General features: G+C 33.8%; 2 long non-coding RNA genes and 1 pseudogene across 7 annotated transcripts; all 3 read left to right on the forward strand.

Annotated features, from left to right (window-relative positions):
* The first annotated feature begins 6,568 nt into the window (after nt 1-6,568).
* On the forward strand, nt 6,569-9,647 carry LOC145058263 (uncharacterized). 2 transcript variants are annotated; one of them, XR_013686299.1, is made up of 7 exons: nt 6,569-7,117; nt 7,958-8,005; nt 8,155-8,221; nt 8,333-8,490; nt 8,590-8,659; nt 8,790-9,117; nt 9,430-9,647. It is a non-coding gene; the product is annotated as an uncharacterized LOC145058263 (long non-coding RNA). The 2 variants fall into 2 exon arrangements; XR_013686298.1 differs by having other exon boundaries at nt 8,155-8,490.
* A 96-nt stretch (nt 9,648-9,743) lies between these two features.
* Nucleotides 9,744-11,341, forward strand: LOC145058261 (uncharacterized). 5 transcript variants are annotated; one of them, XR_013686296.1, is made up of 5 exons: nt 9,744-9,824; nt 9,894-10,081; nt 10,166-10,815; nt 10,933-10,972; nt 11,096-11,341. It is a non-coding gene; the product is annotated as an uncharacterized LOC145058261 (long non-coding RNA). The 5 variants fall into 5 exon arrangements; XR_013686295.1 differs by having other exon boundaries at nt 10,166-10,419; nt 10,532-10,972; XR_013686294.1 differs by having other exon boundaries at nt 9,744-9,828; nt 10,166-10,972.
* An 11,490-nt stretch (nt 11,342-22,831) lies between these two features.
* On the forward strand, nt 22,832-24,684 carry LOC145059624 (putative polygalacturonase At3g15720; annotated as a pseudogene).
* Nucleotides 24,685-26,852: the final 2,168 nt, after the last annotated feature.

The raw sequence follows: 26,852 nt of genomic DNA on the forward strand, positions 1-26,852 counted from the left end.
TCTGGATATAGTGATGCTAAGAATAGTACGTATAGTGGTCGGTTTAACAACTAATCTAAAAGTCTCATCACAATCAATTTCCTGCAGTTGGTTGCGACCATTAGCTAAAAGGCGAGCCTTGTAGCGAGAAAAGGATCATTCATCATGAAATTTGTGGTGAAAAGCCACGTAGATCTAACAACGTTAACCACATGAGGACGTCGTATAAATTTCTAAGTTTCATTCGATATTACAACATTATAATCGTCATGCATAGCCTGACGCCAGTCATGTAATATGATCTTGGGACAGGAGAATCGGAAGAGACATGACGGTTGAGACGAGTGACAAGTTTGAAAATGCCACTGCACGCCCAATTGGTCATGGGGTGTGTGGTTGCAATTAAGGATGGTATGATAGGGACCATGGCAGAATGGGTGGGTATGTAATAGGGGTCCGAGAGAGAAGGAGATTATGTAGTTGATGATGGGACCGGTCCAGAGAGTGAGGTTAAGGTTGGGTATGAGGATGTCTCGGTAAAGGTGGTATGTTGTTGAGTGGGTGAAATTGTTGCATAAATAAAGTTTCATCCGAATAGGTAGGGGGAATGAGGTTTAGTATGTGGATGGCCATGTATAAAGCCTCATCCCAATAGGTAGGGGGCATGTGAGCTTGAAGCAAAAGGGTACGAATGATGTTGATGGTACGTATCATTCTTTTAGATTTACGGTCTTTTTTTTGCATTATGTGTGGGAATGAGAAATGAAATTAGGTACCTTGTGTGGCAAAGTTGTCATGAAACTGTTTGTTATTGTATTCCCTCTTATTGGCACATTATATAATTTTGATGGTTTTATAGAATTGAGTTTAAACAATTTTAGTAAATTTAAGATATTTTGCAAAGACATCAGCTTTTTGTTTTACTAGATAAGGCTAGAGACTGTGTGTGTGTGTTTATGTGTGTTTGTGTATGTGCATGTGATGATCTAGAAAATAATGTAATATCGTAAACCACCAACATTATAAAAGGGAGAGGTCCAAAGATTAGAGTGCATAATATCAATAGCATTTGCCACAATTGAATCAGAATTAGTAAATGGAAATTTAATGCGTTTGCCAAGTTGACAAGCTTGACACTGTTCATGCAATTGATTGTTATTACAAGAAGTTGAATTTATTGAAATTAAGGAATCAAAAACTTTATTTTCGAGGTGACCGAGACGCTGGTGCCAAATAGTTGAAATGGAGGAGACATAGGCGTGAGGTAGGGATGGAAGAACTGAGTAAAGAGGGTTGTCACTATCACATCGTATTAGAGGTTGACAGGTCTTATAATCCTTGACTGTGATCGGTGGCGCCAGTGTCCATTATCCACTACCATGGTTGTGGATCTTGAAGAGACATGCTACAAAAAAATTTCCGAAGAGCAATAAGTTGATACGAATGGAACCAGTTCCAAGGAAGTAAGATAGAGCCACCACTAGGATGTCCAACAGATGAGCCCACATTCATATTTGCCAGAGGTTGTTGATTTCACTGTTGTGGAGCCAGACCAAGGAGGTCATTGGAGTATTGTTATAGGCGAGCTATTAAAGAGGCCCATTGTGGTCGTTATTGATTTGTTCCAGAATTCCAATGGATCTGAGGAGGGGTCGGTGGTGGAGGATTAATGGATAAAACCATACGACTGAGACGGAGGTCGACAAGAGGATGCAGTTGTTATCGACTGTCAGCAGCCCGCTGCCTGTCAAATCGCCAACTACACGCCGATAATTCCTCTGATCATGGCACTGAAAATTTTTGTTATTGGTTCGTTGATTTTCAACAGTCCTTATGTGAAGAATGGCTAGAGACGAAGTATGGCTAGTATGTGCTGAAAAATATTGAGGATGAGTAGTGACTAGGCGTTGTTCTTCTAGTGAGATCATAGAGCAACATTCCAAGAAGTTGTCCAAGGGAGATCTGTGACGTATGAGGGTTGCAAAATGTGCATACTAGGGAGATAACCTATTAATGGTATAAATTACTAGGTGTTTGTCTTGAACCTTGGATTAAGCATCAAGATTTTACAAGAGGTCAACAAGATGTTGAATCTTAGAATAGTAGGTTGTTACGGTGGAGTCCCTTATGGTGAAGTTGTGGAGTTCCGTATCGATTTGCATTGTTATATCTTCTTTTTTTGTCTCGAAATAGTCTTTCCAAGTGAAGCCATACATCCTTTGCGTAGGATTTTTTTAGAACCATTTAAATAAGAGTTTGGGACATTGTGGTGTATATCCACATCAACACAATAGCGTCGACATTCTTCCAAACATCATCCATAGGTTTGGCTATAGGAGCATCATGAGTAGCATCAACATGATCAATAGCATCATGTGCTTGATAGTGTGTGAGGAAGAGAGCCCTCCAAGAATCATAGTTTATGCGCTCTAAATCAAGTATGGGTGGGATATGAGACTTAATGTTTGTGGTTGTAAATACTTTGTGGGGGGGAAGAGGTGGAGTATTAGCAGGCATGTTGCCATGATAATATGAAGGAGATAGGTGGTGGGAGTAGGGTTCTAGTGATGCAAGGGAGGATATGTCCCTGTTCTGAATGGAAAGGATATGGAGTAGGAGAAAAAAGAGGAGAATTTACTTTGATACCATATTGAGCAAGACTAGGAAAATATTCTCGTGTCCTTATAGCGAGGTATACAATAGATACAAATACAATTACAATAATACATGGGCTTGGCGTATACACTAGGGGGCTAAGCTAATAATACAATATATTGATACACTAATAATGGATTAAATCTGAACAGTAGCTATGAGATACGAAATCAATTACGAATGTTAACCAACTGTGTTATCGGACTTAATCTAGAACCATTTAATCAATAAATTAATGATACATGTAGGAATTAGGAAAATGTTGTATTTTTATTAGTTTAGCAGCTGGTGATTCGTTTTATAATCAAGACCCTCTCATCCGTGATTTTTTCCATGATTTGTAAGTCCATGAGTTGTTTGCATATTTCTGTTGTTTATGGACTTCTTTTTTTTTGTTGCTGAACGCTTTATAAATTTATGCATTTGAAAAATGTTCAATTGCTTTTACCTAATTACCATGTGACATACCTTGGGGGTCGTGGTGGGGGTTAATGCTCTAGGGATATCTGCAAGCCCTCCGACCCTAATAAAATGATTACTCGTTGTAATTTTCCGGTATCTATAACATTTTTGTACATACGCATCAATGCCCTGCAACAACTTAGCACTCTGGGGATCCAAGCAAACCGGATCCCAATCAAAATTTCTCTACAAATACAAAAAAATTAGTTAATTAAATACCAATCACAATTAAACTTAAAATATTATCATATAAATAATTTACCTTTCGATGTGTGAATGTGTCTTTCCTTATACAGACATATACACTATACATTATGTAACTTCCCCCTTTGGCATGTACCACAATATTGTCCGCTTTAGGCTCCCATCACGAAAACTTCCTGAGGGGTCACCCATCCCTAAATTGTTTCCACCCGGGCTCGAAATGATCCTCCTTTATACTCATGACCAACCCGATGATATTCTACCTCAAATTGGTGAATGCTACGATCCCATCACAGACTTACAACACTTATATTCTATATGTCAATCTAGTGAATGCAATGGCCATCCAGCAGTCTTAAAACATGTCTAACCAGCCATGGTTACCACCCATGGTCTTACCACACCTATACCTTTGAGTCGAACCCGCATCCGACTGAATTCCAAGCAAGTATGCGGGTCATGCTTCGAACCCCAAAGCCTTCAATAAAAACAAAGAGGAAGTGAGGCTCTAACACAACCCTCAACCTGGATCCACCCACAAGCCTACTATACATCACAAAGAAGATATCGACCAGCTGTTGGAAGTTTCTTGAACTCCCGACTTACACAACTACAATCCAGATGGCCACTTGAGTCATATCTCCTCCTGACTGGGATGTGAAACTTATCCTAGTTCCACACCCGATCCATCTCCCGGAGTTCTGAATGATTCTCCCCCACTTGGATTTGTCAAAGACGATAACCCTTGCTTTGAACTGTCGAATATTCACCCCAACTCCCCATCCTCCCCAACATTTCTAAATTTTAGCCATCACCAACCCTTACGATAGTAAAATTCCCCTGGTACTTCCAATGGCCAAACAAGCTCATGTGGCTGCCACATTTATCTTCTTGTTACTGTTCCTTCCCTAGCAACGGTAGTGATTGGATCCTAAGGTCCTGCCGTAGATGAATGCCAATTCCACTTGAACGATGCTATCACACCCGCACTCTGACTTTGCTGAAAAACTAATCCTTTTGACTCCACTAAAGATCTCTCAATCAAAACCCCTGAACTGATCCCAACAAAGAACCAGAATGATCACCCAAAAAACAAAATCCCACTTAGCAAGATACGACCCACGAATGACTCTTGGCATACAAAATGGCACATAACAATCATTGATGGTACACCCAGACAAAAAACAAAAAACTAACCTAGAGATACTACTTACCCTACCCACAAGATACAAAAGTAATATAACTACTGATTATATTTAAGAGGAATGCAATGGATAACATACCCGTGATAGCATCTACATAAATCTCGACCTCCTCTTCCTGTCAAAATACCTGCGATGGAACCTGAGCTGCTCCAACCACTAAGCGTGGGCAATTCGCCCTTATATGACATGGCTAATGACACAATTCTACCTCCAGGGTGCATTCTTGGTGGTTGTGGCCCATCCATTCGCACCTGCCACACTTAGACTTTTTGTGCACATGCTCATGTTCCCCTTTATCCTTCATGCCACCATGACGACCCATGGGGTCTTTAATACTAGCCAAGGAAACGTCCAACTGCTTAGATTTATGAGTCGTACCTTGAGTCCGCTTCGTCTTCCCCAGTTTCCTATCCGAACCAATCTATTGCTCGTGGGTTACCCCGACTATCCCATCAACCGTCTGAACAGCCAAGGTCCTACCCTCAAACCTGGCGACCAATCTACCAATGACACACCCAATGATGTCGGGTAACTCTTCGTGTAAGGCTTGCGAAACTTATGTTACAATCCAATCATGTGATTGATCCCCCTGAAAATATGGTGCATAACTCACCTCTGATCCCAAATGAAAAGAACTAGCAATAGGATCCTCCTTCCTAAACGATTCTAGGGCTCCACAAGCTTTGGGCTCCAGATGAGCCCCCAACTGCCTCGCTACAATCTAGGTCTAAAAAGCCCTGAGATGACCATTCAAGAGCTTCAAAATCCCCTCCTTGACTAAACCAAAGATCACAAAAATCCATTCCAAAATACAGTGGGTAACCTCTGATAAGATGAACTCCCGCATGCGCTCATCAATCGGCCCAATACCTGCACCTAAGCCTGAATCTGAACCCGAACCTTCTTCCCCCGTGCTCATAACCAATATGAAGAACAACCATATAATTGATCAGAACATATCTAAGAATCCTTATCTCACAGGCTTCCTAGATTCTCCCAGACCCTACTCGATTCGAGTACGGATCATGTGATTCCAATAGTATGGGCCCAATACTACCTTCCACACCTACCCATACTTTCCTCCAAAATCATCCTGAATCCTCTAAGTCACCTTCTAAATCGATACTACAATGCTCTCAAAACAGCGCAACTAAACCCAACGAAACACTACCTAAGCTTTCCTAAGTTTCCGACTACACCCTGCCATCAGCTGCTGAAGAACTCCTCATAATGTCAGTTACCTACCTCATGAATACAATCACATGCAACAAAGCTTAGATAATCCTTCGAGTAAAAGACTCGTCCTTACAACGGTGAGACTCAAACGAGAGCTATGCAATAGGATCAAATCCATCACTCTGAGATTATCCAACTTTTGTCACATGTGACTTAACATATTCACTTAATAGCTAACTCATATCACTTATGAGTTCCACAAAGCACAAAACAAGAATCATTCGTGTAGTAACATTCCAATCCATAGAATAACCAAGAACATCCAATCCCATATACTACAACTCATGCTAGGAACTTCCACTCTCAAGGTCAGTTGCCTTATGCATGCAAATTATACACAATACAGGATCAAATAGATTGTCGAATAAAAGATTCTACCCTAGGAGTAGAACCAAATGAAGAACAGGAAATAAGTCCAAATCAATATTTTTTTGGGCTATACAATCCTAACCATACACTACTAGAAAAACATCCTTTTACGACACGCGAACCATGACACGCGTTGTTTTATGATACGCAATAGTGTGTGCCCTAAAAATAATGTCTACTCTCGGAAAATTAGAAGGATTTAGGGCACGCATTTTCACGCGTGCTAAAATAAGTGCCACATTGAAAAAAAAATAAAAACACAGAGGGCACATAACTTAAAATGCACGTCCTCTATGTATGTCGCTTTATATTTTTTTAATGAAACGTGGGGTCAGTTGTTTTGGGGGAAATAAAATTCCGAAAAGTTTGAAAGGCCCGCCATGAAGGGACGCTTCTACTTCTTTTTTCAAAAACCCTATTCAACATATGCTGACTCTCACACGCACAAACTTATCACTATCTCTATCTCTATCTTTCTCTCAAACACACACACAAAATTGAAGGGACGATTCTAGGGCTTTTTTCAAGAACCATTCAAAACGCAATGGAGTCCTCTCTACAATAGGTTGGCGACGTCGTCTCACCTCACTTCGTCGGCGACTGTGACTCCTCGAAGATTTAGGGTTGTGCTCGGTGTTGTACTCGATGATTCAGCAACTAACTGAGGTCTAAGGTTACATGGTTTTGTTTGGTACTAATGGAAATAGAGAATATATTGTTTTTACAATCAGATAAGCCTTCTTCTAACCGGTATGCCCCCTCTTCTCTCTTTAATTCGATCACAACTTCGTCCTTACCCTTGCTCTTCTTATTATTTTTTGGCTGATGTTTTACCTTGAGGAATATACTATGGAGGCGATGTCGGGGGCAAAGAAGGAATTTCAGCAGTGGAACTTATTCCATCTGATGGAGGAGATGCTTGAGGAGGGGCATTTTCAGGGGCATTTTCAGAAATATGAAGTTTTTCCCATATATCAGAACAGTTAGTCTTCCAAAAATTCATAGAGGTACTTCCATCTGGCATTCTTTTTGATGATCTTTTACCATTTATCAGGGTCCTCATGGATGTATATCGCATGGGCAATCTTGGTGTTGTTTTCGATGTGCCAAGGCAATGGGACTTTTGACACCAAAAAGCATTGGAAGATCTTGTGATGTCCCTCATTTTACCTGTGTATGTGTTGCTGTGCCCCTCATTTGAGCCCGACTACTTTGTAGGTTGGCTATCTGTTGTCTAAGCCTGATCAATTGGCGTGCTAAAATCTTTGTTGTTGCCTGATCAAACCACATGTTACTACTCATTAATAGTTAGACGTAATCAAAAAACTTAGGAATCCTAATTTAAGTAGATCTTTATTGCACACCAATTGTTTGATGATATGCCTTAGTGACAATGTGTATGATTTTTTCTTTTTATATGATAATTAGCAATCTTGCTGCTATAAGAGAGATGATCCGATGGCTAAAGGTAATTAAGAGACATGATTAATCATAGAATGTTGAAATAGGACAAGAAGAAGAAAATGTTCTGCATTCCTAATGCTTTATGTATGTTCTAGTTGATTCTCAATTTGGGATCCCATTAATGGATCTCAACTATAATTAGATAGTGGTCATTGCAAAATGTTTTTAGAATAAGAGGAATCGGAAAGCTTGATAATTATTATTCTCATGTTTGTGTGTATGTATACTTCATGAATCATGATTTATTATTTTTCCTATATTTCTTATGCATTAATTAACAAGTCTGACTTGTCAACATCTGTAGAATGCAAATGATCCTACAATAGGATTCTTGTTTGATAGAATGGACCATCTTTGCTAACTAGTATGAAAATACATTGCAGGTGAAGCTTTAAAGGTTTAACTACCTTTTTGCCCTTGACAATCGTTAGGTAATTATACTAAACAATCGTTGGGGAATTATAATCATCAATCGCCATGTGGTTAAACCAAAATTGATGACATTCATTATCTGAACATGTTTTAATCTAAATCTTTTCATGATATGCATTTGATAGAGGTTTATGTTTGATGCTTGTAGTGATACAACATTGATCATTTCAATGGTAGCTGTTGCTGCTTCTTTAGCACTTGGTATTAAAACAGAGGTTAGTGAATCAACAAGTTGATCAGAAACTAAAAACACAAGCATTGGTTATTGGAGAGGTAATAAAAATAAATGTTTCTTACATTTTTTTTCCAAAAATTTATATATGTAGTTCGTTCACTCATTGAGATGGGAATTCAACATAAATTCCTGAAACATGATTTCCTTCTCGATAAATTATCTCTTCAAACTCCAATTTATATCATAACTGAAGGAAGTGAGCCATAGTATTTCACACGTTTCTTCACATGGTATTCAACCAAATCTTAAGTAAGTTGTTTTATTATATATAGTTTTTAACGAGTTTAATCTGTTAAAGCCATAAATATGTAAATTTTTAACGAATTGTATCTGTTAATATGATTGCAGATGCACTGAAACTCGTTCCAAAGGAAACTGTCTATAATAAAAAAATGGAGGTTGTCCAACCTTGAATAATGTAAGACACAAATTCCGTATTTATTTCTTCAAGACTGTTTGTTAAAAATGATGAATATTAATGGAAGGATAAAATGGTGATTTGGTGTGATTAATAAGAAGATGTTTTATGTTTATAATTTTATGATTAGAAACCAAAAAGGCGAGCAATTGTGTCATCACATGGAGGAATGTCTGTAGCAACAGAAAAACCACAATGTTCTAGAAGCGTGTCATTTAGCACAGATCGATTTCGTGTGAGAGGCAGATCTCCAGCCTTTAATGCTCTTGCTTCCACATTTGAGAATGCAAATGCAAGAAATCTGTCAACTCCTCCACCCCTTGTGAGAAAACCGTATCCAAAATCCGGTGCTACCGATTCCCCTAATGTCGTCGTGCGATCCACCGCTATAACATCACTAACCGCTACTTTTGAACAACCGCCGCCACGAGAACCTCTCATGCCTCGTTCTGTGAAACGTAAGATTTCTTTCATTGTCTTAACTGGAGATGGGAACCTCAAGTAAATTACATTTTTGGTCCCAATAAGTTTTCTCTTTAAATTTTGGTCCTTGTGGTATTTACTAAATGATCATTTTAAACTGATTAAATAAATAAAGTTAGTGAAAGTTGTTATAATGCATGGCCCATGAGCCTATTCTTTTTGAAGATATTTTGTGTCAAATAGTCGACATGATTGGACCAAAGGCAATAAATAAACTACTGTTAATTTTGTTTGCATGAGTATTTTAATACTAATAGCATGGTTTGGTTTTTATTTGGTGTTGTAAGATGAAGGGTATTTTACACTAGGTGACATGAAAGGAAGCAAACTTGCAGGAAGTGTTTTCAATATCAGGGGCAAAATTGCAGGAACTTCATATAGAACTAGGACTAATTTTGGAAAATGAAGGAATTTCTATTGGTATTGTGACTGCTATTACAGCTCCTGCAAGCATTAGAGTTGATTTTTGAGGAAATGGAGGCCATGCGGGAGCTGCTTTAATGCCAAAAAGGTAATAAAATAAACAATTCTTTATAAATTTTTTTTATTATTATTATCTTTTTTGTATGACATATTTGAGTCTTATACATAATTTTGGAATAGAAATGATGCAGGTTTGGCTGCTGCTGAGCGGGCACTAACTGTGGAAAAACATGTTCTTGAATCTGGATCCATAGACACTGTTGGTAATCTTTTTTTTTCAAAATCACTTTCATTATCATTTATCCTTAAAATGTTGTTTTTGTTGAAGGTATATTGGAGTTGCATCCTGGAGCAATCAACAGCATCCCTAGAAAAGCACACATGGAAATATGTGCACTTATTATAATACACCACAAAAATTCAAAAACTAAAGGGTAGTTTTTCTTTTATCTCATTTCTTATGATTTACAAAAAAGTTTTGATTCAGAACAATTTCAAGATCATCATTCAGTTGAGGTAATAATATCATCCGTTTTACAATTTTACTTATTTAGTTTCATGTTTTTTTTTCTCTTTTATCTCATTTCTTATGACTTACAGGTAAGTTGGGTTGGCTGGATCTAACGATGATTGGAACATTAGGATGCTTGAAGAGTTGTCTGATAATCAGAATATATATCTATGCTTTCTGGACAAGTAAGTGATTATTATAAATATGTTGATGTATATGATATAATGATTTTCCCCCTTTCTTTTATGTTTGGTTTATGTGGAGCTGAGTGGGTATGAACACCAAGTGTTCGATGAATCAGGAACTTTGTGTCCATGTAGTCAATTACAGTTTCTTTCAATCGGTAAATGACATGATCCACAACTTATTTTCCTTAATGAGATTCAAAGGCCACGAAATTATGGTTTTCAGATTTACCCTAGTATCATTTCATTTACATGTGTAACTTGTTACAGGGAACGAAGTGCTCAAAGTTTCTCAATTGAATTAGTGACTTAATGAGATGCACTATACATAAAGGAACTCCACTGTAGTGCACAAAATTCAGAACATGTAAAGAAGAGTTAAACTTCTACTTTTATTTTTGTTTTTTTATATAGACCTGGTCATGTTTAGTTACATTTGGTAGAGTGTTAGCCACATAATTAAGAGTCATGTGGGAAGATGCTTTAAAAAATTGTAAACCACACTACACGTTAAGGTCCAATTACATCTCCATCATATGAGGTGTTAGCCACAGGTTGGTTTATGAAATCCTTCATTTATTTTCATGATATTATCCAAATAATTTAATTTCCAATTCCAAAAATTTATTTCTTGCTAACTTATTTACCAATTTTTCTTCCTCATTCTCAAGGAATTGGGCCCACACGAGGTTGGAGCACTTATATAGTAAGGTTAATTCATGTAAATTTTAAGTTTTTGTTTTATGATTTTCAAGGTTCTATTCGTTACATTTTTATTTTTGATTTAAATAGTGTGTCTGATATGGTGTTTGTTTGGTTTTGGGTTTTGGTCAGGGAAGTTTGAGCTCGGTAAGTTTGGGCAGCATCTATGGTGGCCCGGGCAGCATCTATTTCAATATTGATTGTGTGAAAGTCATCTACTAAAGCAAGGTTGGTGTAAGAGTTGATGATGAGAACATTGTTCCAAGACCTTCAGTGAGTTATGATGATGTCCCTTAATAGCAATGTAGTATTAGGTTATATAGTTAGCGATGATTATTTGTATTTGACATTTTAGTGCAACGAATTATCTTTCTTATTTATTGTATTTTATTATGTATTTTGTATGACATTAACTTTTGTGCAATGGATTGTATTTTTTGTATATGGTATTTTATTTTCTATTATGAGACAAGAAATGCAAATTTAATTTGAAAATTAGTAAATCTATAAATATTTTTTTTTTTTAAAAAAAATAAAAATTACGATACGCAAAAATGTGTGTCATCTTCATTTATGACATGGCCTTTCTTGACAGCGGCTTTAATGATACGCATTGCGTGTCATAAATGCGCGTCGTAAAAGCGCGTCGTCTCTCTTTATGACAGGGTCTTCCTTGACGCGCATTTGCGCGTCGTCTGAGCGTTTTATGACACGCAATGAGCGTCGTAAAAGGCCTTTTTTCTAGTAGTGGTATATAACTTTTAAAGCAAACACTTAGCAATCCCTGATACCAATACATATTCCCACTCTAGTATCCCATGCTTCCTAGGCTACAAGGCATCACATATCAAGCCAATCTACCACTGACTGATCAGAACTAGCATACAGTCTACAAGCTCATACAACATGCATACAAGGCATCTCTCCTAGCATTCTATCATCCAAACATTGAGCATATCTTTAGCCATAACTAGCATGCGATTCACAGATTCATTATGCAAAATCATATCAGATAACATTTATGGGTATTTTAGGAAAAACTTACTTGAGCCTGGTCGATTGCATGCACCACACCCTTTCTGGTATTATAAAAACCTTTTCCTTAAAAAACATTTCTTTTTGAAAATTTTTACCAAACCCTCCGTTTGAGTTCAGACACACCCGAGAGTTTGTCTGAATCCCTCAAACCAAGGCTCTGATACCAACGTGTAACATCCCCCTTTGGCACGTATCACAATATTGTACGCTTTGGGATCTTAGCACGAGAACTTCCTAGGGGCACCCATCCCTGAATTGTTCTCGCCCGGGCATGAGCTGATCCTTATTTATACTCACGACCACCCCAACGATAGTCTACCTCAAATTAGTGAATGCTACGATCCCATCGCAAACTTACAACACTTCCATCTTATCTACCAATACAGTGAATGCTACGGCCATCCCACAGTCTTACAACACATCTAACTAGCCATCGTTACCACCCATGGTCTTACCACACCTATACCAGCTCAACCCCAATCATCCCGAGTCGAACCCGCATCCGACTGAATTCTAATCAGGTATTCGGGTCATGCTTTGAACCTCAAAGCCTTCATCAAACAAGAACAGGAAGTTAGGCTCTAGCATAACACTCATCCTAGATCCATCCACAAGTCTGCTATACATCACGAAGAAGACACCGACCAGCTGTTGGAAGTTTTCTGAACTGCCAACTTACACAACTCCAATCCAGAAGGCCACTTGACTCATCTTTCCTCCTGATTGGGATGTGAAACTTATCCTAGTTCCAGACCCGATCCATCTCCCAGAATTCTGAATGATTCTCCCCCACTTGGATTCGTCGAAGCTCTCCCATCCCACAAAAAATTGATGGATTCCCAACCCACCTTACCTTTATATAACCTGAACCGACGATCACCTGTGCTTACCAATATTAGCATTCCATTACTAGCCAATCTTGATGATCGCCCAACTCTTGAAATCCAGATGAATACTCCCCGAACTCTTAGCAAGTCCGATAACCCCATGGACCTCCTATGATATCGCACCAAATCCTTAAGTCCTTTATGCTGGCGACAAAGACCATAACCCTTCCTCTGAACTGTTGAATCTTCACCCCAACTCCCCATCCTCTGCAGAATCTCCATTTCCATCTCCATCTCTCTCAATCTAACTGTATATCCCCATTTTCACAATTTTCTTTTTATTTTGCCTCAGAAACTCACATCCAAAATTATTGCATCCTACACCAACATCACCGAAAATAAACCCACTTTAGTGGTCTTCAAGAGAGAAGAAGCTAATTTTGATGAGACGCTGAAAGAAATAAACCTTTATCACTAATCAACGTCTTTATCTCTATGTCTGTCATATGGATGATGAGTTTGAGGATGTCACCATCTCAATCTTAACACAGCCTTTAACTATTCCCCATATATCGCCCATTCCCTCTCTTTTTACAGTGATAGTTGAATTGATCAACCCAATCAAGTGTATAACTAACTAATAATAAAACACCGATCCAATCACCAACATCCACAAAATCTAGCCATCAGTACCACAAACCTTTCCTGACCACCATGACATTCACTATCACCTTTCAACTCATCTGCCTGCAACTCTCAAGCCTAACAATTAGCAACTCCCATTATCCTCTATGTTTTTTCTATAAGAAGGTAAATTGTTATGATGAATAGTTTTTCATTTGCTTTTATTCCGTTTCTCATGTTGTCGGTAACTTTTACGACTTTCCCTCACCGTGCATCCCTATATCTTTCATGATTTCATGATTTCAGTTCTCTTCTTTCTGCGATCTTGATGATTCTATGATTTTCGTAGGTTTTCAAAATTTTGAATGTATTTTAGTTTGTTTCCTTTCATGAGGAATTCATCTAAGTGCCTAAATCGAAATAGAAAAGGGAGCATCAATCGACAATGGAAGGTATAATGCTGGAAAAACCATAAAAAGCCAAAATTTGTGGTTGACACAACTACCCATTGGCATATACTGATCTTGGTGATGGTTTTGCATCTATTTTAATCAAGAGAAGAAGATTGAGCAGAATTAGGTAGGTTAAAACAAAACCAAGAGAAAAAACCAAAATTAGTGTTTATATTGATCTATGGCTAATGATTTTGGTATCATTATTTAACAATCCTTGTGTTTATATTTGTAATTAATTTACCCTTGTGTTTCTCTTTCATGACTATATTATAGCAAATAAATCTATTCTTTTATCAGACCCACATTTTCTTCTTATGCACACATCATTTTCCTTCAAGTAGTTTTTATACTAAGTTAGCTTCCATATATCCATATTCTTTCACATGATTTGCTAGCAAGGTTTGTTAATGCCAAGGTTGTAGAACTCGTTACTCGGTACCTGTTCGGCCAACTACCGAGTAGCGAGTACTTAGGAGTACTCGAGAGTACTCGGGGAGTACTCGGATTTGGTAATTCATGCATAAATATTTTTAGGGAACTTATATATGTCAAAACCATAAGCTAAAATCTTGAGTTGGTTGAAATATATAACAAAATTAGATGCATGTAAATACATAAAAACTAAAAAACATATAATGGTCTCACTTCGTCAACAATTACTGAAAATTGAAGATATGTATGTAGTAATAATCGCATGTGTGTGTTAAATAATAAATGGTTAAGTATATTATACGTATTAATCACCGAGTTGACAGGTTTTACAACAATACTAACTTCAGTAAGGGGCCGATCAGGGAGTACTCGGGATTCTGTAACTTGCCTCGGTAAGGGGCCGAGTAGCGAGTACCCGGGGAAGTAATCGGCCAACTCAGGGAGTTTTACAACACTGGTTAATGCTTTTAGTTTGTAATGTTTTGGATATATATAATATCTCTCTTATGTTACTTTTTACTTTTTACAGCATTAGGCTGGTATGATTCACAATGGACTAGCTTGGGAAGTATGCAAATCATTTTGTTACCTCACGTCAATAAATCTTACCCAAATTCACTTTTTTCTCTTTTATTTTTAATTAGGGAATGTATGTTGATGCATTCTATTTTCGTTTTCAGGTTGCTGATCACTTAGGAAGTATATAGATCTAACTTTTCCAAAGGGAGATGATTTGTACACAACAAATTTTCTTCATACATAATAACTTGTGTTTTAAAATGTTGTATTGTACAACTCTATAAAGCATGAATTGTTAGAGAAAAATATTGGCAGCTTTTATATTATATTGATGATCATTAAGTTATGTTTTATCCTCCTATTATTAGTAACGTATCTTTTATTGTTAAATTGATGGCCATTAATTTTTGTTTTATCATGCCCATGTTTTACAAATTTATTGTGTTAATTTGTATTGTAGACTGATAATATAAACACATCAAATCCAAATTTCATTGGAACTTCTTTTATGGCCATTAATTTTTGTTTAATATGGAGCAAATGTATCTTCTATTATTCTTGTGATAGATAAATCTGTTAACATGTATTTTGTTTTATTATCATGTATTTGACAAGATTGTATGGACTTGATATGCTAAAAACCGTCATGAAGATAACCAATCTTTTAAAACAACTTAGTATTTAGCAGGTGATTTAGTATAAGTTTGATAATTTTGTTTTTAAATTTTTAGTTATATCATTGTTTATTTTCTATAATTGTTTTCACTTCTTTATAGAAATTTATGTTTGTTTTACGGATCTATTTGCATGAACTACCAGTTGGGATGGTTCTTTTGGCTAGTTCCTGAATGAGGGCAATATTGTTACAGTGCGGTCTGAACATATAAAACAACATTTCCTTACCTTATTATATTATTACATGATTTATTTATCAACTATTAACTGAAAAAGAAATAGCTTTATATTTCAATACGTTTTAAGTTTTGTCTATAGTTTGTCCATTTAGTTAGATAGAAAATAAAATAAATAAGATAAATAGATTTAAGTCATTGGACACCACATGTTTTTTTTAAGGAATGGATACATTGGAACTTTGGAAGAAATACATTGGAACAGTTTTATAATACAGGTTACCAAATAGCAATGAGTCGAATGCGATTTAAGGTAGTTAGGTTCCTCTATTTTTTTTCTTACTGGTCTCTGACAGACCTGTTACTATCTTTTCATAGTATAATTAATTAAGTTGCTACAAAAATGATTTTTTTAAAGTTTGATTGTATAAAATATAATTTTCATAAAAATCACAGTTGCTTTATACGTCTATTCTTTATACATCTATACACGTTACTGACTTTATAGAAGAAAATTTGACTGAAGTTCTGAGAGATATATTTTATTATTTGGCATATTTAAAATCTTAGTTAAAATGGTTTCTTATGGTAACCATTCACTTTATAAAGGAATTTGCACTATCCTATTAAATTAAATTATTTAATTTATAATGTATGTAGATGGAGGTTTAGGGCATTCAAGTATAGATATGGTTGTTGTTGCTAGTTTATACTGTTATTTACCTTATGTGAACCAGAAAAGAAAAAAATTATAAAATCTAAAAATATCATACATTTAGTATCTTAAGAAAACAAATTTCAAGAGTATGAATGTATAAAAGTAAAATAGTATGCCTCTATGTTTTTCGTGTTTTGTGAAAAATATATTAACGGTTAAAAGAATCAAAAAAATATTTATAGGAACAAAAGCATACTACTTTTATAAAACATATTTTGGTGTTTTATGAAACATATATTAGAATTTAAAGAAACTAATTTTAATAGTTGAAAATCATCTTAAACACACATCGGTTGGAATTAGTGGTAGGAGATGTTAGTTGCATGACTTTATGAAAAAATAAACTATTTGTCTTTTTCGTACGAAAATGACAAAATTATAATTTTTGTTGTCTAATATTTTTATTCATATATAGATTCATATTTTAACACAAAAACTATGTAAATATAAAATTTAATAAAGTATATTCATAGTTTAGTATACAATATTCACAATTCAAATACAATCATAATATCACTAATTCACCAATTTAAAAGAGTCAAACTCAAACTCTACCACTACCATCAACTACTACATGTCAGTACCAACCATCCATCTCAACGCCGCAACCATGGTTCATTTCAAACCAAATTTGTATACAAAATCATGCATTATTAGTTAAATATTATATTTACAGTTTAATAAACTTATTAATATATTAATTTAGAGTTTAATGCAACAGTTATAAAAACTAATACATTCTTACATATTTACTGCATAAAAAATACTCACAAGAAAATTAATATAAATATTCATATTTTAACATAAAATTCATTTAAAAAATCACAATTTAATACAATTAATTTACAGTTTAATACAGTCAATTTACAATTTAATACACAAAATTAACAGCTTAGTATATTAAATTCACAGTTTAATACACAAAAAACTATACATTCACGTCAATATTTTATACTTAAAACTTATATTTATACATTCAGATATGTAGGCTAGTGTTTCTTTCAAATTTTAATTTACATAATATTCACAATTTAACTTTAACATATTTTATTAAAAATTAGAGAAAAAAATCTATATATAATGCTTCTTTGATCTTATATTTTAGAAGCAAACATAAAATTCATAAAAAAATAAAAATAAAAAATTAACAGCTTAATATACTCAATTTACAACTTAGTACATTTAATTCAAAATTTAATACACAAATTCACAGTTTAATAAAATATATTTACAGGTTAAAAATTACATCTGATTATGTTTGGAGCCTTGGAAGTTGTATTAGATAGCAGTTCACACACTCATTACAATTCACAACTTAAAAAACCTAAATTCATATTATTTAAGAAAACACTAATATAATAAAAAAACATTTAAATTCAAATTAAAACTTATGAATATATATATATATATATATATATATATATATATATATATATATATATATATATATATATATTGCTTAAAATTTATAAAAATTCATTTATTCACAACTAAAACTGATGAAAAAAAATTCATGTATTCACAACTTAATACTTACAAAAAATGGTGCAATCATAACTTAATACTTATAAAAAATCATGCATTTATAGCTTAAAATTTTTTTTAATTGAAATAGTCATATATGTATAAAATCCATGCACTAATAACTTAGTAATGATTAAAAAAAAAAACAAAAAACAAAAAAAAAAACCACTTATTCACAACTTAAGAAACTAGTCTACACTTTCATTTACGACATGACAAACTAGTTTAGAAACTTATTCATATTATTCAAAGGACAAAACTGCAAATTCGGTCCTTGTGGTTTGCAAAAACCTTTGGATAGGATCCAAAAAGTTTTCAGCTTGCACTGAAGGTCCAAAATCAAGGTTTTTCATTGTTTTTGGTCCAAAAAAACTTGAAAAGTCGATTTTACCCTTTTACATTTCTTTTTTCTATTTTCTTTATTTATTTTGGTATTTAAATAATTAAAAAAAATAAAAAATAAAATCTCTCTCTCTCTCTCTCTCTCTACACCCAAAACACAGTCAATAACATATACATACATACTCCATTTTTTTTCTTGATGATGGTTCCTAAAATCGATTTGTGTGTGGGTTTTGTTTCTGCAAACCGATTTATGGGTGTATATTCATAATCACCCACCATCTTCTTAACAAAATAATCACCATTATCTTTCCCCTTTCATCATCTCATTCCAACAAAATTATCACCACACTTCGTCTTTACTTGATTTCGATACTCGTGTATCTTGGGTACTAGATTGTAATACACTTATGATCGATCTTCATCATCCAGGCACCCATCATACCTGATTCTTAATGAGTTGTGTTTATGTGCTCCCTGTTGATGCTGAAAAACGATCCAAACCTTCTTCTCCATCAATCCTCTCTTTCCTCCAAACCGACGTTGCCGCCTTTACTGTCCGGTGAAACTAGCATCGCCATAGTCGGCGCTGCTCTAAAGATCAGATCGTCGGCCCTCTGCCACGTTCCATCCACATTCGATTGGGTCGATTTTTTTGTTCAAATGTTTAAGAAATAGATCTATGACAATGTCTCCTGTATTAAATATCATTAACCTTAATATGTGTGTACTTCTCCTTTATTCTCCTCATCAGATCTGCATCTTCACACACATACACACACAAAGAGAGCAAGAGAGAGAGAGAGAGGGGGAGAGGAGAGAGAGAGAGAGAGTGGTTCGATTAAATCACAACCCCTAGTCAAACTTCTTATTTCTTAATATATATTTCTTCGAGTTGCAATTTGATCATAAGATTAATCGAAGAACAGCGAAGATGGGGATGCTGGGTCTCGATGGTGTTTATTTTCATGGATGAACCATTTTGGGGCTAAAGTTGTTTCTTTGGGTATGTTTTCTTGTGGATCGAGTTCTAGTAAGTAAACAGCATAGATAAAGTAGGTGATGACTGTTCTCTATGAAGCACATCGTCGAAAAATGAGTTTTAACCCATCCTTGAACAAAATCCAAGCAGGCAATCCATACCCTTATTTGAGGAAGAAGATGGATCGGGTGCTTTTTGACTTTTAGGAGAGAGAGAGAGAGAGAGAGAGAGAGAGAAGGAGAGGGAGAGGGAGAGGGAGAGGGAGAGAGAGAGTAATTATTTTCTTTTCTTTTTATTTTGAAAAATTAAAAAAATATATGAAAATGAAAGTAAAAGGGTATAACCGTCATTTCAAGTTTTTTTGGACCAAAATCACAGAAAAACTTTGATTTTGGACCTTCTATGCAAACGAAAAACTTTTTGGATCCTATCCAAAGTTTTTGGAATACCACAGGGACTAATTTTGTAGTTTTGTCTATTCAAAGTTTAAAAACTTAGCTTGTTTTGAGTGAAACATTTCATCAAACACATTTAATGCATGTACATTTGATATAATAGAAGATGAAAATGGATTCTTGTGTTATACTTTAATAAAAATGATTTTTAAATGGTTCTTAACCTTGAGTGGTTCTTATTTGATCTTTTCTCTCTTTCTCTCTCTCTCTCTCTCTCTCTCTATACATATATACATACATATATATATATATATATATATATATATATATATACTAGCCGTTTACCCACGCCAAGCGACGGGTGTGACAATAGTAGTTGAATGCTGAAAGATGAATTAAACCCTAGATATGGAAACGTCAGCGATATATATCTAAGATTTGTAAACAGAAATTACGAGATTTGAGGAAATACGGAGATAAAGAATAAACCGGGTCAAAATAGTCTAAGAATAGGGAATAAGAGATTTGACATTTTCAGTTGTTGACAATATGTACTCTACTCTTTTTGTAATGCACAAACTGATTGTACAAATGCATTGTATGTTTGTACGACTTAAAATTCAGCATTTGACCAAAAATGTTATATATATATATATATATATATATATATATATATATATATATATATATATATATATATATATATATATATATAAAGTTTGTTGAAAAATATAAATGAATTTGTATGTGTGAACATGAAGAATTAGGTTGGATTCTATACGTATATAAAATAAATGCCTTTGTTTAAAAGTAAATGAAATAAATGATGAAGGTACTATAAATGTTAACGTTATAAATATTTTTATACATACATATAAAATACATTTATTTATAAATGTATAAATATATTTAATTTGAAAAGAATAAAAAGTTGAGTTGCATTGAGAACCAAAAAAAATTTACAACATGAGTTTTTTTTATTAATATTTTCAAAAAATAAAATATAGAAAAACCTTAATAAATTTTGTAGAATGATCAGAATTAAACAAATTCTTTTTTTGTACATGAATATTGTTATTCTATATCTGATTTGTATCTAGTATTTTTACACGTAAAATTATTTCACTTGAAAGTGATTATTGTATGCATACTTTTTAATAATTCTTTATCATTCATATGTAAATTTGATAAAATTCACTTGTAATTTTAGTAAAATTTGTTTATGTATGATTAAAATGTTAAAACATTAAAAGAAAAAAAAATCAAATGAATTTACTCTGATTACTATTAGAAATCAGTCACATTCATATGTGAATTTGGCCGGATTGAAATGTATATGTGAATATATATCCAAATTCATGTCTAAATTCAGTATGTATAGATTTATCATTCAGATAATCACATATATTCTTAAAATTCATATTGGTCATTGAATGACAATTATCCAAACTAAGAAATAGATAGATATTGTATGATTTTTTATTCGGTACTGTTCAGATTGAATCTGAACCGAAATTTTTTAAGAGACCATATTGTTCTTTATATTTTCACGATAATGACAAAAGTTTGCAAGTTTTTTTTTGTTTTACCCTTTTGTGGATTTTAGGTTCATTAAAATTTAATATATGCAATTTTTTTCGATTTTACCCTCTACATTTTAACGTCCTCATGTTTGGCAAAAATATTCGTTTATACCATTTTGTCTAGTTCATAACATCCTTTAAGTTTAGTTTCTGGTTCATTAAAATTCTTAAATTTGTTAAAAAAAAAATGTTTTGTCGGATAAATTTGCAAAAATGATAAAATTGAAAAAAAAAAAATACAAATTTGAAAATATTAATGGACCTAACATTTGACTTTTTGTAAAACCGATAGAAACTTGCAAAAATAACGGTTTTTATGGGATTTTCTATGATATATATACATAAAAAATTATGAATTTCCTTATATTCCAGATTTTTGGATAAAATTAAACCTAAAAATAATAATAAAAAAAGTTTTTTTTTTATTTTTTTGTTTTGGTACACACCCATCCATAAGTAAAATAAATATATGGATGAAATTGGTTTTTTGGGTTCAATTTTTTTTTTTATTTTTTTTTTATTTATTTATTTTTTTTTTTTTGCTCTATTAAACTTTTGTCTATATAAATGTAGGAGACTGTGACTTGTAGGTTAAATCAAATTACAAGAGTCGAGAGGTGCAATCACTTTGAGTGCGATGGTAAGATTATATAACAAGATCTACATCTGAAGTGTCCATGGAGACAAGTTTATCAGTGGGTCAAATTTTGTTTGCTATGATATTAGATATGTTTTATATTTAAATGATCGAGTGAATAAAGTTTGATTTATTCAACCAACGAATTTCTACTGAGAAATTTTTTATTCTACATAAAACTATCATATGTATGATTTACCGTATATCGTCTCTCAGCCCTCCCGTAATTTGACGGCAATTTTTTTTAATAAATTAACTATATTATTACCTGACTACAAGTTTTTTTTTTTATACGGCATCCTTTCAACAAGAACAACTTTTACAAAAAATGATTAAGTTGAGACATTTATAAAATAATGTCAAATGTTGTAAAACCTGTCCATTATATTAAGATGTGGCAACAATATCTTTTCTATAAAAGTTTATTAACCTTTTATGGTATGAACCTTTGTACAAAATACAAATTTACTTCATGATCGACCACCAGTGCTTTACTAAACCCAAGTGTTTTACTCCAATTAATATGTAAATGTGCTTTGTTTTATGTAATGCATAGAAATTTCTAAAGATAAACGATGGAAAAACATCTTAAACAGCGAGTAGTTTTATAACCAAATTAATTTTAGAATGTGACTATTTCTTGACAACAAACCTTTTAAAGTATAAATTGTTCATTAATTACATATGTTCTTAAGTCCAAAGAGTAAAAAAAGTTAATGGATCCAAAAGGGTCTTGAAAAATCTTCTTCGATTAATCAGGTCATTGTCATATCATCAGATTATCAATGAATTCAGACCAAATCCCGACCCATTGACTATCTATACTTATATGAATATTTCAAACTTAATTAACAGATTCACTACACTTGGATTACTCAACCTTGCAGGATCTCTTGATGTTTGTCATGGTGAGCTTGTGTTGCTTCTCACTTTGCACAACAATGGCGAATGCCAGGATCTTTGATGTAACATCTTATGGTGCAATAGGAGATGGGGATACAGATGATTCTCAAGTAAGCCATGCATGATTACAACTTTTATTCTGAAAAAAAAAATATATGGTTCCATGCAAAGTTTTCTAATTATCTTCACCATTGCAGGCGTTTCTTCGAACCTGGGAAGATTTATGTGGAGATGATTCGCCAGATCCAACCATGATCATACCAAAGAAGACCTTTTTGATAGGACCCGTGTCATTCAGTGGTCCATGCAATTACCATGTGGTACATGTTCAGGTAAAATTAATCAGACTCAAACTAAATTTCATTAATCTTTCCAAAATTTTATAATTAATGTTGTTATAATTTGTATTTTGATGGGTAGCTTTTGGGCAACATCACTGCACCGAAGACATTCGATGGATGGAAAGGTTGTGTAGAAAAAAGAAATTGGATAGATTTCGCATCAGTGCACCGACTCAGCATTCATGGACCTGGTCAAATTGATGGTCAAGGCTCGCTCTGGTGGGGAAATGAGGTTAAGCTTCTTCATTAATCTTGAAATTAATTAATACCAAAAATGAAAAAACTTGGGACTCATATATCCTTTTCGCAGGTGGCAGCCAAAATTTGTTATGTCCCATCGGTAAGATATATATATATATATATATATATATATATATATAAAATATAAGAATTCATGTCAATTTTGTAAGTATTAAAAAAAAAGTAACATGTAAATATATTCATTTAGGCGTTACATTTTCATAAGTGTGATGGCCTTCGGCTGAGTGGCACAACGCATATTAATAGCCCAAACCATCATATTGGCATTAATGGTTGCAATAATGTAAATGTTGGAAATCTTCAAATTTATGCACCTGAACGCAGCCCAAATACTGATGGAATCGACATCAGTTCATCATCCCATGTTAACATCCATGATTCGACTATTCAAACTGGTATGAGATATTGATTGTATTTCTGATTTCATAGTAGTTTCTTTTATGATATGTAATTGTCAACCCTTTTGATATACTTATGTAGGTGATGATTGTGTGGCTATTAACGGTGGCACCATTAATATCAATATAACAAGAGTGATATGTGGACCTGGTCATGGCATAAGGTAAGACATATATATGATGATCATGATAATCTTCTAATGGCTTTTACTCAAAATTTCCATCACTCTTTGGGTTTGTTTTGAAGCATCGGAAGCCTTGGGAAAAATGGTGATTATCACACAGTGGAAGATGTACGTGTGGAAAATTGTAATCTCACAGGAACAACAAATGGATTACGAATCAAAACAGTACCGGTAGTCTTACATATAACTAAGTTGATAAGAATTTTTTTTAATGGTTTTAAAAGGTGTTTTGATTAATCGATTTCTTATAATGTAGAATGGGAGGGGGTATGCGAAGGGGATCTTATTTCAAGACATTCATCTCGTAGATGTTAAAAATCCAATTATAATCGATCAACATTACTGCAGCCAATCTCTAGATGCCTTTTGCCCAGCACCGGTGAGTTGTGTTCTTGATAACAACAATCTCATTCTTCATCTATAACCGAAGATCGATATATGTTCGAGTATTTAACATGTACTCTTTTCTTTTCTTTTGTTGGTTTAGCCATCAATGCAAGCAGTAAAAGTGAGTGACGTAACGTATATTAATGTACATGGGACTTCAACAAATAAGCAAGCAATTACTTTCAATTGCAGCGGGAGGTTTAAGTGCACTAAAATCACAACCAACGAAGTTAGAATCTCTGGAGAAAATGTTTTTGCTTACTGCAATAACGCTAAGGGTAAATTTTTGGCTACAGACCCAATGGTCAATTGCGAATAGATTGTAGCTTCCCAAATAAGGGATAATATCCATGGGTTGTTGCACTATTTCATTTCTTAATTAAAAAAAGATAATTACTATAATCAACTTAATTCTATCCCTTTCTTTTCATCCCTCCCAATTCATTAACAAGTTATAAAACTCACACTCACACACTAACACATATACATGTAAACATACATACATACATACATGTTGGCTAAAATATATGTGAATGTTAGCCTGATGCTATACAAGATTCTGGTCAATGACAATCACCACCCCAATTACCCAAAATCCATGGTCCCTAAATTTAAAGAAGAGTTAACCGAATAACCAAAAATCACACGACCCATGATTGTGAATCCACAAATTAAGAACCAACACCCTTGCCATCTGAAAATAAATAATTGTCCTGCAATATTTTTTACCAAATCTTGGCGATATCAATGTGAGATGATCAAACTATAACCAAGTGAAACACCACTCACTCAGGTCAATTTTAAACAACCTTATAAAATCATTGATTTTTAAATCCTAAAAGTTTTAAAGTTTAGGTTGAGAAATTACGGTCTCATAATTCAAAAGAAGTTTAAAATTTCAAATAGTGATAGTGTAACAATAAAAATATCATAACATAGTTTAATAAACCACACATGTTATGACCATCTCAAAAGTCTTTTCTAATTCTAATTTCGCCTCTATAGTCTTCCATCTGAGAATACGTCAAAATAAGTTAGGAAATGAAATGGCTAGTGAAAATATCCGAGACTGATTCAATTTATGTAAATAGATGGCAATCGACTTAGTCAAATCAAACATCCAAAAATCGTCAAAACATCATAAATCAAATTAGTGTTAATTTGACCCAAAACAACCAAAATGGGTATAGAGTTCTAAGACTCAAATAACCAAAGGTGAAAAGTATATGAACCTATATTCAAATCCAAGGTTGTAAAATTGCAAACCAAAATCAAGAGGAATAACTTAATAAGTGGGATTTAATGACCCAAAAAATAAAGGGGTTCTAATGACTCATAACTCCAAAAATAATAAAAGGCTAAGCATTGGGTAACAAATATCAACAAATCATCTCAAACATCAAAAAGGTAAATAAGGGATAAAGTATCAACTGATATACAATTAATGTATCTATTTCTAACCCTTTTCCATCTCATAAAGTCCAACTCAGCAAAGTACATGGGTAACATCGAGCTTATTAGATAATTTACTCTTTTTTTTTCTCTCGAGCTCATGAGATCATTTTCTACCTTTTGCTCAAGTATAGACTAGATATTAGTGAACCATCACACTAGGACAAGGGGTAGCTAACACTACATGTGCAGCGTAAGCATTATCTAGAAATCTCCTCGCACATCGACTTAACAACACCTAAATTATCAAACCCCTTCGGGTATCATAAGTGACACCTACAGTCTTCCATATTACATGTACATTTATAAGGATGCTCAAAAATAGTTTTCCAATCAATAATATCTCAAATGATCAATGTACTTTCCAAAAAAAATCATGATATGCACAATAATACATATAGTAACACGTTACACATAGTGAAAACATCATATAATTTCAACAGCTCAAAGCATATCTAGCATACAGTAGTATACAAAGCATATAAAATAAGAAATCATTATTGGGACTTGTACTCTTTGTAACTAACCTTGAATTCATTTAGTAATTTCTAGTACTTCTATTCTATTTCAAGACTGCTTCAAAGTTTAAACATCAGCTAAAAATATCATTAGATGTGCCTTGATCCCATTAAATCACATATTAAGATCTTAATCCTAAATCTGAAATTTTTCTAATTAAACGTCTTCCTTATGTTAAGAAACGAATGTAGGAAAAAAAAACATATACTAATTAGGAGGTCGAATGCAAAAGTTACAGTTGTTAAAAGTTCTGGTCCCAAAACACACATCCCATGCGGTTCGCATGGGCGTAAGATCTTGACCACATGAAACCATCAGAACCCTGATTAAGAACTGAGTCGGATGGTTCATATATCATGCAGACCGCATGAGATGTGATGATTGCTTCATTTTTTCCTTTTTAGACTATGTATTTCGGTTATTATTACACCCAAACCATCCAAACCTATATCTAACCTTTTTCAATGATTGACACTTGATTTAATACTCTCATGGATTCCCTAGCATTGATGGATT

Source organism: Lactuca serriola, chromosome 6 (genome assembly GCF_051521515.1).
Source record: "Lactuca serriola cultivar US96UC23 chromosome 6, Lser_US96UC23_V15, whole genome shotgun sequence".
Taxonomy (NCBI): Eukaryota; Viridiplantae; Streptophyta; class Magnoliopsida; order Asterales; family Asteraceae; genus Lactuca; species Lactuca serriola.